The sequence below is a fragment of the Scomber japonicus genome, chromosome 24 (genome assembly GCF_027409825.1).
Source record: "Scomber japonicus isolate fScoJap1 chromosome 24, fScoJap1.pri, whole genome shotgun sequence".
Taxonomy (NCBI): Eukaryota; Metazoa; Chordata; class Actinopteri; order Scombriformes; family Scombridae; genus Scomber; species Scomber japonicus.
The window spans coordinates 143,424-161,912 of NC_070601.1; positions in this window are offsets into that span (position 1 = coordinate 143,424).

An 18,489-nucleotide genomic window follows, 5' to 3' on the forward strand; every position below is an offset into this window, starting at 1 on the left:
ACTAGAGACAGAATATATTTACTAGTGACAGAATATATTTACTAGTGACAGAATATATTTACTAGTGACAGAATATATTTACTAGAGACAGAATATATTTACTAGAGACAGAATATATTTACTAGAGACAGAATATATTTACTAGTGACAGAATATATTTACTAGTGACAGAATATATTTACTAGTGACAGAATATATTTACTAGTGACAGAGACAGAATATATTTACTAGTGACAGAATATATTTACTAGTGACAGAGACAGAATATATTTACTAGTGACAGAATATATTTACTAGTGACAGAATATATTTACTAGTGACAGAATATATTTACTAGTGACAGAATATATTTACTAGTGACAGAATATATTTACTAGAGACAGAATATATTTACTAGTGACAGAATATATTTACTAGTGACAGAATATATTTACTAGAGACAGAATATATTTACTAGTGACAGAATATATTTACTAGTGACAGAATATATTTACTAGTGACAGAATATATTTACTAGAGACAGAATATATTTACTAGTGACAGAATATATTTACTAGTGACAGAATATATTTACTAGAGACAGAATATATTTACTAGTGACAGAATATATTTACTAGTGACAGAGACAGAATATATTTACTAGTGACAGAATATATTTACTAGTGACAGAATATATTTACTAGTGACAGAATATATTTACTAGAGACAGAATATATTTACTAGTGACAGAATATATTTACTAGTGACAGAATATATTTACTAGTGACAGAATATATTTACTAGTGACAGAATATATTTACTAGTGACAGAATATATTTACTAGAGACAGAATATATTTACTAGTGACAGAATATATTTACTAGAGACAGAATATATTTACTAGTGACAGAATATATTTACTAGTGACAGAATATATTTACTAGTGACAGAATATATTTACTAGAGACAGAATATATTTACTAGAGACAGAATATATTTACTAGTGACAGAATATATTTACTAGAGACAGAATATATTTACTAGAGACAGAATATATTTACTAGTGACAGAATATATTTACTAGTGACAGAGACAGAATATATTTACTAGAGACAGAATATATTTACTAGTGACAGAATATATTTACTAGAGACAGAATATATTTACTAGTGACAGAATATATTTACTAGTGACAGAATATATTTACTAGTGACAGAATATATTTACTAGAGACAGAATATATTTACTAGTGACAGAATATATTTACTAGAGACAGAATATATTTACTAGTGACAGAATATATTTACTAGTGACAGAATATATTTACTAGAGACAGAATATATTTACTAGAGACAGAGACAGAATATATTTACTAGTGACAGAATATATTTACTAGAGACAGAATATATTTACTAGTGACAGAATATATTTACTAGTGACAGAATATATTTACTAGAGACAGAATATATTTACTAGTGACAGAATATATTTACTAGAGACAGAATATATTTACTAGTGACAGAATATATTTACTAGAGACAGAATATATTTACTAGAGACAGAATATATTTACTAGTGACAGAATATATTTACTAGAGACAGAATATATTTACTAGAGACAGAATATATTTACTAGTGACAGAATATATTTACTAGAGACAGAATATATTTACTAGTGACAGAATATATTTACTAGTGACAGAATATATTTACTAGTGACAGAATATATTTACTAGTGACAGAATATATTTACTAGAGACAGAATATATTTACTAGAGACAGAATATATTTACTAGAGACAGAATATATTTACTAGAGACAGAATATATTTACTAGAGACAGAATATATTTACTAGTGACAGAATATATTTACTAGTGACAGAATATATTTACTAGAGACAGAATATATTTACTAGTGACAGAATATATTTACTAGTGACAGAATATATTTACTAGAGACAGAATATATTTACTAGAGACAGAATATATTTACTAGAGACAGAATATATTTACTAGAGACAGAATATATTTACTAGTGACAGAATATATTTACTAGTGACAGAATATATTTACTAGAGACAGAATATATTTACTAGTGACAGAATATATTTACTAGTGACAGAATATATTTACTAGTGACAGAATATATTTACTAGTGACAGAATATATTTACTAGAGACAGAATATATTTACTAGTGACAGAATATATTTACTAGAGACAGAATATATTTACTAGTGACAGAATATATTTACTAGAGACAGAATATATTTACTAGAGACAGAATATATTTACTAGAGACAGAATATATTTACTAGTGACAGAATATATTTACTAGAGACAGAATATATTTACTAGTGACAGAATATATTTACTAGTGACAGAATATATTTACTAGAGACAGAATATATTTACTAGAGACAGAATATATTTACTAGTGACAGAGACAGAATATATTTACTAGTGACAGAATATATTTACTAGAGACAGAATATATTTACTAGAGACAGAATATATTTACTAGTGACAGAATATATTTACTAGTGACAGAATATATTTACTAGTGACAGAATATATTTACTAGTGACAGAATATATTTACTAGAGACAGAATATATTTACTAGAGACAGAATATATTTACTAGAGACAGAGACAGAATATATTTACTAGTGACAGAATATATTTACTAGTGACAGAATATATTTACTAGAGACAGAATATATTTACTAGAGACAGAGACAGAATATATTTACTAGAGACAGAATATATTTACTAGAGACAGAATATATTTACTAGTGACAGAATATATTTACTAGTGACAGAATATATTTACTAGTGACAGAATATATTTACTAGAGACAGAATATATTTACTAGTGACAGAATATATTTACTAGAGACAGAATATATTTACTAGTGACAGAATATATTTACTAGTGACAGAATATATTTACTAGAGACAGAATATATTTACTAGAGACAGAGACAGAATATATTTACTAGTGACAGAATATATTTACTAGTGACAGAATATATTTACTAGTGACAGAATATATTTACTAGTGACAGAATATATTTACTAGAGACAGAATATATTTACTAGTGACAGAGACAGAATATATTTACTAGTGACAGAGACAGAATATATTTACTAGTGACAGAGACAGAATATATTTACTAGTGACAGAGACAGAATATATTTACTAGTGACAGAGACAGAATATATTTACTAGTGACAGAATATATTTACTAGAGACAGAATATATTTACTAGTGACAGAATATATTTACTAGAGACAGAGACAGAATATATTTACTAGAGACAGAATATATTTACTAGAGACAGAATATATTTACTAGAGACAGAATATATTTACTAGAGACAGAATATATTTACTAGAGACAGAATATATTTACTAGTGACAGAATATATTTACTAGTGACAGAATATATTTACTAGAGACAGAGACAGAATATATTTACTAGAGACAGAATATATTTACTAGTGACAGAATATATTTACTAGAGACAGAATATATTTACTAGAGACAGAATATATTTACTAGAGACAGAATATATTTACTAGAGACAGAATATATTTACTAGAGACAGAATATATTTACTAGTGACAGAATATATTTACTAGTGACAGAATATATTTACTAGTGACAGAATATATTTACTAGTGACAGAATATATTTACTAGAGACAGAATATATTTACTAGAGACAGAATATATTTACTAGTGACAGAATATATTTACTAGAGACAGAATATATTTACTAGAGACAGAATATATTTACTAGAGACAGAATATATTTACTAGTGACAGAATATATTTACTAGTGACAGAATATATTTACTAGTGACAGAATATATTTACTAGTGACAGAGACAGAATATATTTACTAGTGACAGAATATATTTACTAGAGACAGAGACAGAATATATTTACTAGAGACAGAATATATTTACTAGAGACAGAATATATTTACTAGAGACAGAATATATTTACTAGAGACAGAATATATTTACTAGAGACAGAATATATTTACTAGTGACAGAATATATTTACTAGAGACAGAATATATTTACTAGTGACAGAATATATTTACTAGAGACAGAATATATTTACTAGTGACAGAATATATTTACTAGTGACAGAATATATTTACTAGTGACAGAATATATTTACTAGAGACAGAATATATTTACTAGTGACAGAATATATTTACTAGTGACAGAATATATTTACTAGTGACAGAATATATTTACTAGTGACAGAGACAGAATATATTTACTAGTGACAGAATATATTTACTAGAGACAGAGACAGAATATATTTACTAGAGACAGAATATATTTACTAGTGACAGAATATATTTACTAGAGACAGAGACAGAATATATTTACTAGAGACAGAATATATTTACTAGTGACAGAATATATTTACTAGTGACAGAATATATTTACTAGAGACAGAATATATTTACTAGTGACAGAATATATTTACTAGAGACAGAATATATTTACTAGAGACAGAATATATTTACTAGAGACAGAATATATTTACTAGTGACAGAATATATTTACTAGTGACAGAATATATTTACTAGAGACAGAATATATTTACTAGAGACAGAATATATTTACTAGAGACAGAATATATTTACTAGAGACAGAATATATTTACTAGAGACAGAATATATTTACTAGAGACAGAATATATTTACTAGAGACAGAATATATTTACTAGTGACAGAATATATTTACTAGAGACAGAATATATTTACTAGTGACAGAATATATTTACTAGTGACAGAATATATTTACTAGTGACAGAATATATTTACTAGTGACAGAATATATTTACTAGTGACAGAATATATTTACTAGAGACAGAATATATTTACTAGAGACAGAATATATTTACTAGTGACAGAATATATTTACTAGTGACAGAGACAGAATATATTTACTAGTGACAGAATATATTTACTAGTGACAGAATATATTTACTAGTGACAGAATATATTTACTAGTGACAGAATATATTTACTAGTGACAGAATATATTTACTAGAGACAGAATATATTTACTAGTGACAGAATATATTTACTAGTGACAGAATATATTTACTAGTGACAGAATATATTTACTAGTGACAGAATATATTTACTAGTGACAGAATATATTTACTAGTGACAGAATATATTTACTAGTGACAGAATATATTTACTAGTGACAGAATATATTTACTAGAGACAGAATATATTTACTAGTGACAGAATATATTTACTAGAGACAGAATATATTTACTAGTGACAGAATATATTTACTAGTAACAGAATATATTTACTAGTGACAGAATATATTTACTAGTGACAGAATATATTTACTAGAGACAGAATATATTTACTAGTGACAGAATATATTTACTAGTGACAGAATATATTTACTAGTGACAGAATATATTTACTAGAGACAGAGACAGAATATATTTACTAGTGACAGAGACAGAATATATTTACTAGTGACAGAATATATTTACTAGAGACAGAATATATTTACTAGTGACAGAATATATTTACTAGAGACAGAATATATTTACTAGAGACAGAGACAGAATATATTTACTAGTGACAGAGACAGAATATATTTACTAGAGACAGAATATATTTACTAGAGACAGAATATATTTACTAGAGACAGAATATATTTACTAGAGACAGAATATATTTACTAGAGACAGAGACAGAATATATTTACTAGTGACAGAGACAGAATATATTTACTAGAGACAGAATATATTTACTAGAGACAGAATATATTTACTAGAGACAGAATATATTTACTAGAGACAGAATATATTTACTAGAGACAGAATATATTTACTAGTGACAGAATATATTTACTAGTGACAGAATATATTTACTAGTGACAGAATATATTTACTAGAGACAGAGACAGAATATATTTACTAGAGACAGAATATATTTACTAGAGACAGAGACAGAATATATTTACTAGAGACAGAATATATTTACTAGAGACAGAGACAGAATATATTTACTAGAGACAGAATATATTTACTAGAGACAGAATATATTTACTAGTGACAGAATATATTTACTAGAGACAGAATATATTTACTAGTGACAGAATATATTTACTAGAGACAGAATATATTTACTAGAGACAGAGACAGAATATATTTACTAGAGACAGAATATATTTACTAGTGACAGAATATATTTACTAGTGACAGAATATATTTACTAGAGACAGAATATATTTACTAGAGACAGAATATATTTACTAGTGACAGAATATATTTACTAGTGACAGAATATATTTACTAGTGACAGAATATATTTACTAGTGACAGAATATATTTACTAGAGACAGAGACAGAATATATTTACTAGTGACAGAATATATTTACTAGTGACAGAATATATTTACTAGAGACAGAGACAGAATATATTTACTAGAGACAGAATATATTTACTAGTGACAGAATATATTTACTAGAGACAGAATATATTTACTAGAGACAGAATATATTTACTAGAGACAGAATATATTTACTAGAGACAGAGACAGAATATATTTACTAGAGACAGAATATATTTACTAGTGACAGAATATATTTACTAGTGACAGAATATATTTACTAGTGACAGAATATATTTACTAGTGACAGAATATATTTACTAGTGACAGAATATATTTACTAGAGACAGAATATATTTACTAGAGACAGAATATATTTACTAGTGACAGAATATATTTACTAGTGACAGAATATATTTACTAGTGACAGAATATATTTACTAGTGACAGAATATATTTACTAGTGACAGAATATATTTACTAGTGACAGAATATATTTACTAGTGACAGAGACAGAATATATTTACTAGAGACAGAATATATTTACTAGAGACAGAATATATTTACTAGTGACAGAATATATTTACTAGTGACAGAATATATTTACTAGAGACAGAATATATTTACTAGTGACAGAATATATTTACTAGTGACAGAATATATTTACTAGAGACAGAATATATTTACTAGAGACAGAATATATTTACTAGAGACAGAATATATTTACTAGAGACAGAATATATTTACTAGAGACAGAATATATTTACTAGTGACAGAATATATTTACTAGAGACAGAATATATTTACTAGTGACAGAATATATTTACTAGTGACAGAATATATTTACTAGAGACAGAATATATTTACTAGAGACAGAATATATTTACTAGAGACAGAATATATTTACTAGTGACAGAATATATTTACTAGAGACAGAATATATTTACTAGAGACAGAATATATTTACTAGTGACAGAATATATTTACTAGTGACAGAATATATTTACTAGTGACAGAATATATTTACTAGTGACAGAATATATTTACTAGTGACAGAATATATTTACTAGAGACAGAATATATTTACTAGAGACAGAATATATTTACTAGTGACAGAATATATTTACTAGTGACAGAGACAGAATATATTTACTAGTGACAGAATATATTTACTAGTGACAGAGACAGAATATATTTACTAGTGACAGAATATATTTACTAGTGACAGAATATATTTACTAGAGACAGAATATATTTACTAGTGACAGAATATATTTACTAGTGACAGAATATATTTACTAGTGACAGAATATATTTACTAGAGACAGAATATATTTACTAGAGACAGAATATATTTACTAGAGACAGAATATATTTACTAGTGACAGAATATATTTACTAGTGACAGAATATATTTACTAGAGACAGAATATATTTACTAGAGACAGAATATATTTACTAGTGACAGAATATATTTACTAGTGACAGAATATATTTACTAGAGACAGAATATATTTACTAGAGACAGAATATATTTACTAGAGACAGAATATATTTACTAGAGACAGAATATATTTACTAGAGACAGAATATATTTACTAGTGACAGAATATATTTACTAGAGACAGAATATATTTACTAGAGACAGAATATATTTACTAGTGACAGAATATATTTACTAGAGACAGAGACAGAATATATTTACTAGTGACAGAATATATTTACTAGTGACAGAATATATTTACTAGTGACAGAATATATTTACTAGTGACAGAATATATTTACTAGAGACAGAATATATTTACTAGAGACAGAATATATTTACTAGTGACAGAATATATTTACTAGTGACAGAATATATTTACTAGAGACAGAATATATTTACTAGAGACAGAATATATTTACTAGAGACAGAATATATTTACTAGAGACAGAGACAGAATATATTTACTAGTGACAGAATATATTTACTAGAGACAGAATATATTTACTAGAGACAGAATATATTTACTAGTGACAGAATATATTTACTAGAGACAGAATATATTTACTAGTGACAGAATATATTTACTAGAGACAGAGACAGAATATATTTACTAGTGACAGAATATATTTACTAGAGACAGAATATATTTACTAGAGACAGAATATATTTACTAGAGACAGAATATATTTACTAGTGACAGAATATATTTACTAGAGACAGAATATATTTACTAGAGACAGAATATATTTACTAGAGACAGAGACAGAATATATTTACTAGAGACAGAATATATTTACTAGAGACAGAATATATTTACTAGAGACAGAATATATTTACTAGAGACAGAGACAGAATATATTTACTAGAGACAGAATATATTTACTAGAGACAGAATATATTTACTAGTGACAGAATATATTTACTAGTGACAGAATATATTTACTAGTGACAGAATATATTTACTAGAGACAGAATATATTTACTAGAGACAGAATATATTTACTAGAGACAGAATATATTTACTAGAGACAGAATATATTTACTAGAGACAGAATATATTTACTAGTGACAGAATATATTTACTAGAGACAGAGACAGAATATATTTACTAGTGACAGAATATATTTACTAGTGACAGAATATATTTACTAGAGACAGAATATATTTACTAGTGACAGAATATATTTACTAGAGACAGAATATATTTACTAGTGACAGAATATATTTACTAGAGACAGAATATATTTACTAGAGACAGAATATATTTACTAGAGACAGAATATATTTACTAGAGACAGAGACAGAATATATTTACTAGAGACAGAATATATTTACTAGAGACAGAATATATTTACTAGTGACAGAATATATTTACTAGTGACAGAATATATTTACTAGTGACAGAATATATTTACTAGTGACAGAATATATTTACTAGAGACAGAATATATTTACTAGTGACAGAATATATTTACTAGAGACAGAATATATTTACTAGTGACAGAATATATTTACTAGTGACAGAATATATTTACTAGAGACAGAATATATTTACTAGAGACAGAATATATTTACTAGAGACAGAATATATTTACTAGTGACAGAATATATTTACTAGAGACAGAATATATTTACTAGAGACAGAATATATTTACTAGTGACAGAATATATTTACTAGTGACAGAATATATTTACTAGAGACAGAATATATTTACTAGAGACAGAATATATTTACTAGAGACAGAATATATTTACTAGAGACAGAATATATTTACTAGTGACAGAATATATTTACTAGTGACAGAATATATTTACTAGTGACAGAATATATTTACTAGAGACAGAGACAGAATATATTTACTAGAGACAGAATATATTTACTAGAGACAGAATATATTTACTAGTGACAGAATATATTTACTAGAGACAGAATATATTTACTAGTGACAGAATATATTTACTAGAGACAGAATATATTTACTAGAGACAGAATATATTTACTAGAGACAGAATATATTTACTAGAGACAGAGACAGAATATATTTACTAGTGACAGAATATATTTACTAGTGACAGAATATATTTACTAGAGACAGAATATATTTACTAGAGACAGAATATATTTACTAGTGACAGAATATATTTACTAGTGACAGAATATATTTACTAGAGACAGAATATATTTACTAGTGACAGAATATATTTACTAGTGACAGAATATATTTACTAGTGACAGAATATATTTACTAGTGACAGAATATATTTACTAGAGACAGAATATATTTACTAGTGACAGAATATATTTACTAGAGACAGAATATATTTACTAGAGACAGAATATATTTACTAGTGACAGAATATATTTACTAGTGACAGAATATATTTACTAGAGACAGAATATATTTACTAGAGACAGAGACAGAATATATTTACTAGAGACAGAATATATTTACTAGTGACAGAATATATTTACTAGTGACAGAGACAGAATATATTTACTAGAGACAGAATATATTTACTAGTGACAGAATATATTTACTAGAGACAGAATATATTTACTAGTGACAGAATATATTTACTAGAGACAGAATATATTTACTAGTGACAGAATATATTTACTAGTGACAGAATATATTTACTAGAGACAGAATATATTTACTAGAGACAGAGACAGAATATATTTACTAGAGACAGAATATATTTACTAGAGACAGAATATATTTACTAGAGACAGAGACAGAATATATTTACTAGAGACAGAATATATTTACTAGAGACAGAATATATTTACTAGAGACAGAATATATTTACTAGTGACAGAATATATTTACTAGTGACAGAATATATTTACTAGTGACAGAATATATTTACTAGTGACAGAATATATTTACTAGTGACAGAATATATTTACTAGTGACAGAATATATTTACTAGAGACAGAATATATTTACTAGAGACAGAATATATTTACTAGTGACAGAATATATTTACTAGAGACAGAATATATTTACTAGTGACAGAATATATTTACTAGTGACAGAGACAGAATATATTTACTAGTGACAGAATATATTTACTAGTGACAGAATATATTTACTAGAGACAGAATATATTTACTAGTGACAGAATATATTTACTAGTGACAGAATATATTTACTAGTGACAGAATATATTTACTAGTGACAGAATATATTTACTAGTGACAGAATATATTTACTAGAGACAGAATATATTTACTAGTGACAGAATATATTTACTAGAGACAGAATATATTTACTAGTGACAGAATATATTTACTAGTGACAGAATATATTTACTAGTGACAGAATATATTTACTAGTGACAGAATATATTTACTAGTGACAGAATATATTTACTAGTGACAGAATATATTTACTAGTGACAGAGACAGAATATATTTACTAGTGACAGAATATATTTACTAGTGACAGAATATATTTACTAGTGACAGAGACAGAATATATTTACTAGAGACAGAGACAGAATATATTTACTAGAGACAGAATATATTTACTAGTGACAGAATATATTTACTAGAGACAGAATATATTTACTAGTGACAGAATATATTTACTAGTGACAGAATATATTTACTAGTGACAGAATATATTTACTAGTGACAGAATATATTTACTAGAGACAGAATATATTTACTAGTGACAGAATATATTTACTAGTGACAGAATATATTTACTAGTGACAGAATATATTTACTAGAGACAGAATATATTTACTAGTGACAGAATATATTTACTAGAGACAGAATATATTTACTAGAGACAGAATATATTTACTAGTGACAGAATATATTTACTAGTGACAGAATATATTTACTAGAGACAGAATATATTTACTAGAGACAGAATATATTTACTAGTGACAGAATATATTTACTAGAGACAGAGACAGAATATATTTACTAGTGACAGAATATATTTACTAGTGACAGAATATATTTACTAGTGACAGAATATATTTACTAGTGACAGAATATATTTACTAGTGACAGAATATATTTACTAGAGACAGAATATATTTACTAGAGACAGAATATATTTACTAGTGACAGAATATATTTACTAGTGACAGAATATATTTACTAGTGACAGAATATATTTACTAGTGACAGAATATATTTACTAGTGACAGAATATATTTACTAGTGACAGAATATATTTACTAGTGACAGAGACAGAATATATTTACTAGAGACAGAATATATTTACTAGAGACAGAATATATTTACTAGTGACAGAATATATTTACTAGAGACAGAATATATTTACTAGTGACAGAATATATTTACTAGAGACAGAATATATTTACTAGAGACAGAATATATTTACTAGTGACAGAATATATTTACTAGTGACAGAATATATTTACTAGTGACAGAATATATTTACTAGTGACAGAATATATTTACTAGTGACAGAATATATTTACTAGTGACAGAATATATTTACTAGTGACAGAGACAGAATATATTTACTAGAGACAGAATATATTTACTAGAGACAGAATATATTTACTAGAGACAGAATATATTTACTAGTGACAGAATATATTTACTAGTGACAGAGACAGAATATATTTACTAGTGACAGAATATATTTACTAGTGACAGAGACAGAATATATTTACTAGTGACAGAATATATTTACTAGTGACAGAGACAGAATATATTTACTAGTGACAGAATATATTTACTAGAGACAGAATATATTTACTAGTGACAGAATATATTTACTAGTGACAGAATATATTTACTAGAGACAGAATATATTTACTAGTGACAGAATATATTTACTAGTGACAGAATATATTTACTAGAGACAGAATATATTTACTAGTGACAGAATATATTTACTAGAGACAGAATATATTTACTAGAGACAGAATATATTTACTAGAGACAGAATATATTTACTAGAGACAGAATATATTTACTAGTGACAGAATATATTTACTAGTGACAGAGACAGAATATATTTACTAGTGACAGAATATATTTACTAGTGACAGAGACAGAATATATTTACTAGTGACAGAATATATTTACTAGTGACAGAATATATTTACTAGAGACAGAATATATTTACTAGTGACAGAATATATTTACTAGTGACAGAATATATTTACTAGTGACAGAGACAGAATATATTTACTAGTGACAGAATATATTTACTAGTGACAGAATATATTTACTAGAGACAGAATATATTTACTAGTGACAGAATATATTTACTAGTGACAGAATATATTTACTAGTGACAGAATATATTTACTAGAGACAGAATATATTTACTAGTGACAGAATATATTTACTAGAGACAGAATATATTTACTAGAGACAGAATATATTTACTAGAGACAGAATATATTTACTAGAGACAGAATATATTTACTAGAGACAGAATATATTTACTAGTGACAGAATATATTTACTAGAGACAGAATATATTTACTAGTGACAGAATATATTTACTAGAGACAGAATATATTTACTAGAGACAGAATATATTTACTAGTGACAGAATATATTTACTAGTGACAGAATATATTTACTAGAGACAGAATATATTTACTAGAGACAGAATATATTTACTAGAGACAGAATATATTTACTAGTGACAGAATATATTTACTAGTGACAGAATATATTTACTAGAGACAGAATATATTTACTAGAGACAGAATATATTTACTAGAGACAGAATATATTTACTAGAGACAGAGACAGAATATATTTACTAGTGACAGAATATATTTACTAGTGACAGAATATATTTACTAGAGACAGAATATATTTACTAGAGACAGAATATATTTACTAGTGACAGAATATATTTACTAGTGACAGAATATATTTACTAGAGACAGAATATATTTACTAGAGACAGAATATATTTACTAGAGACAGAATATATTTACTAGAGACAGAGACAGAATATATTTACTAGTGACAGAATATATTTACTAGAGACAGAATATATTTACTAGAGACAGAATATATTTACTAGTGACAGAATATATTTACTAGTGACAGAATATATTTACTAGTGACAGAATATATTTACTAGAGACAGAATATATTTACTAGTGACAGAATATATTTACTAGAGACAGAATATATTTACTAGTGACAGAATATATTTACTAGAGACAGAGACAGAATATATTTACTAGTGACAGAATATATTTACTAGAGACAGAATATATTTACTAGTGACAGAATATATTTACTAGTGACAGAATATATTTACTAGAGACAGAATATATTTACTAGAGACAGAATATATTTACTAGTGACAGAATATATTTACTAGAGACAGAATATATTTACTAGTGACAGAATATATTTACTAGAGACAGAATATATTTACTAGTGACAGAATATATTTACTAGAGACAGAATATATTTACTAGTGACAGAATATATTTACTAGTGACAGAATATATTTACTAGTGACAGAATATATTTACTAGTGACAGAATATATTTACTAGAGACAGAGACAGAATATATTTACTAGTGACAGAATATATTTACTAGTGACAGAATATATTTACTAGTGACAGAATATATTTACTAGTGACAGAATATATTTACTAGTGACAGAATATATTTACTAGAGACAGAATATATTTACTAGTGACAGAATATATTTACTAGAGACAGAATATATTTACTAGTGACAGAATATATTTACTAGTGACAGAATATATTTACTAGTGACAGAATATATTTACTAGTGACAGAATATATTTACTAGTGACAGAATATATTTACTAGTGACAGAATATATTTACTAGTGACAGAATATATTTACTAGAGACAGAATATATTTACTAGTGACAGAATATATTTACTAGTGACAGAATATATTTACTAGAGACAGAATATATTTACTAGTGACAGAATATATTTACTAGAGACAGAATATATTTACTAGTGACAGAATATATTTACTAGTGACAGAATATATTTACTAGTGACAGAATATATTTACTAGTGACAGAATATATTTACTAGTGACAGAATATATTTACTAGAGACAGAATATATTTACTAGAGACAGAATATATTTACTAGTGACAGAATATATTTACTAGAGACAGAATATATTTACTAGTGACAGAATATATTTACTAGTGACAGAATATATTTACTAGAGACAGAATATATTTACTAGAGACAGAATATATTTACTAGTGACAGAATATATTTACTAGAGACAGAATATATTTACTAGAGACAGAATATATTTACTAGTGACAGAATATATTTACTAGAGACAGAATATATTTACTAGAGACAGAATATATTTACTAGTGACAGAATATATTTACTAGAGACAGAATATATTTACTAGTGACAGAATATATTTACTAGAGACAGAATATATTTACTAGAGACAGAATATATTTACTAGTGACAGAATATATTTACTAGTGACAGAATATATTTACTAGAGACAGAATATATTTACTAGTGACAGAATATATTTACTAGAGACAGAATATATTTACTAGAGACAGAATATATTTACTAGTGACAGAATATATTTACTAGAGACAGAATATATTTACTAGAGACAGAATATATTTACTAGTGACAGAATATATTTACTAGAGACAGAATATATTTACTAGAGACAGAGACAGAATATATTTACTAGAGACAGAATATATTTACTAGAGACAGAATATATTTACTAGTGACAGAATATATTTACTAGTGACAGAATATATTTACTAGAGACAGAATATATTTACTAGTGACAGAATATATTTACTAGTGACAGAATATATTTACTAGTGACAGAATATATTTACTAGTGACAGAATATATTTACTAGTGACAGAATATATTTACTAGAGACAGAATATATTTACTAGTGACAGAATATATTTACTAGAGACAGAGACAGAATATATTTACTAGTGACAGAATATATTTACTAGAGACAGAATATATTTACTAGAGACAGAATATATTTACTAGTGACAGAATATATTTACTAGAGACAGAATATATTTACTAGTGACAGAATATATTTACTAGAGACAGAATATATTTACTAGTGACAGAATATATTTACTAGAGACAGAGACAGAATATATTTACTAGTGACAGAATATATTTACTAGTGACAGAATATATTTACTAGAGACAGAATATATTTACTAGAGACAGAATATATTTACTAGTGACAGAATATATTTACTAGTGACAGAATATATTTACTAGAGACAGAATATATTTACTAGTGACAGAATATATTTACTAGTGACAGAATATATTTACTAGTGACAGAATATATTTACTAGTGACAGAATATATTTACTAGAGACAGAATATATTTACTAGTGACAGAATATATTTACTAGAGACAGAATATATTTACTAGTGACAGAATATATTTACTAGAGACAGAATATATTTACTAGTGACAGAATATATTTACTAGAGACAGAATATATTTACTAGTGACAGAATATATTTACTAGAGACAGAGACAGAATATATTTACTAGTGACAGAATATATTTACTAGTGACAGAATATATTTACTAGTGACAGAGACAGAATATATTTACTAGAGACAGAATATATTTACTAGAGACAGAATATATTTACTAGAGACAGAATATATTTACTAGTGACAGAATATATTTACTAGAGACAGAGACAGAATATATTTACTAGTGACAGAATATATTTACTAGAGACAGAATATATTTACTAGAGACAGAATATATTTACTAGTGACAGAATATATTTACTAGTGACAGAATATATTTACTAGAGACAGAATATATTTACTAGTGACAGAATATATTTACTAGTGACAGAATATATTTACTAGAGACAGAATATATTTACTAGAGACAGAATATATTTACTAGAGACAGAATATATTTACTAGTGACAGAATATATTTACTAGAGACAGAATATATTTACTAGTGACAGAATATATTTACTAGTGACAGAATATATTTACTAGAGACAGAATATATTTACTAGTGACAGAATATATTTACTAGAGACAGAATATATTTACTAGTGACAGAATATATTTACTAGAGACAGAATATATTTACTAGTGACAGAATATATTTACTAGAGACAGAATATATTTACTAGTGACAGAGACAGAATATATTTACTAGTGACAGAATATATTTACTAGTGACAGAATATATTTACTAGTGACAGAATATATTTACTAGAGACAGAATATATTTACTAGTGACAGAATATATTTACTAGTGACAGAATATATTTACTAGTGACAGAATATATTTACTAGAGACAGAATATATTTACTAGAGACAGAATATATTTACTAGAGACAGAATATATTTACTAGTGACAGAATATATTTACTAGAGACAGAATATATTTACTAGTGACAGAGACAGAATATATTTACTAGTGACAGAATATATTTACTAGTGACAGAATATATTTACTAGTGACAGAATATATTTACTAGAGACAGAATATATTTACTAGTGACAGAATATATTTACTAGAGACAGAGACAGAATATATTTACTAGTGACAGAATATATTTACTAGTGACAGAATATATTTACTAGTGACAGAATATATTTACTAGAGACAGAATATATTTACTAGAGACAGAATATATTTACTAGAGACAGAATATATTTACTAGTGACAGAATATATTTACTAGAGACAGAATATATTTACTAGAGACAGAATATATTTACTAGTGACAGAATATATTTACTAGTGACAGAATATATTTACTAGTGACAGAATATATTTACTAGTGACAGAATATATTTACTAGTGACAGAATATATTTACTAGTGACAGAATATATTTACTAGTGACAGAATATATTTACTAGTGACAGAATATATTTACTAGTGACAGAATATATTTACTAGTGACAGAATATATTTACTAGAGACAGAGACAGAATATATTTACTAGAGACAGAATATATTTACTAGAGACAGAATATATTTACTAGTGACAGAATATATTTACTAGTGACAGAATATATTTACTAGTGACAGAATATATTTACTAGTGACAGAATATATTTACTAGTGACAGAGACAGAATATATTTACTAGTGACAGAATATATTTACTAGAGACAGAATATATTTACTAGTGACAGAATATATTTACTAGTGACAGAATATATTTACTAGAGACAGAATATATTTACTAGTGACAGAATATATTTACTAGTGACAGAGACAGAATATATTTACTAGTGACAGAATATATTTACTAGAGACAGAATATATTTACTAGAGACAGAATATATTTACTAGTGACAGAATATATTTACTAGAGACAGAATATATTTACTAGTGACAGAATATATTTACTAGTGACAGAATATATTTACTAGTGACAGAATATATTTACTAGAGACAGAATATATTTACTAGAGACAGAATATATTTACTAGAGACAGAATATATTTACTAGAGACAGAATATATTTACTAGTGACAGAATATATTTACTAGTGACAGAATATATTTACTAGTGACAGAATATATTTACTAGAGACAGAATATATTTACTAGTGACAGAATATATTTACTAGAGAC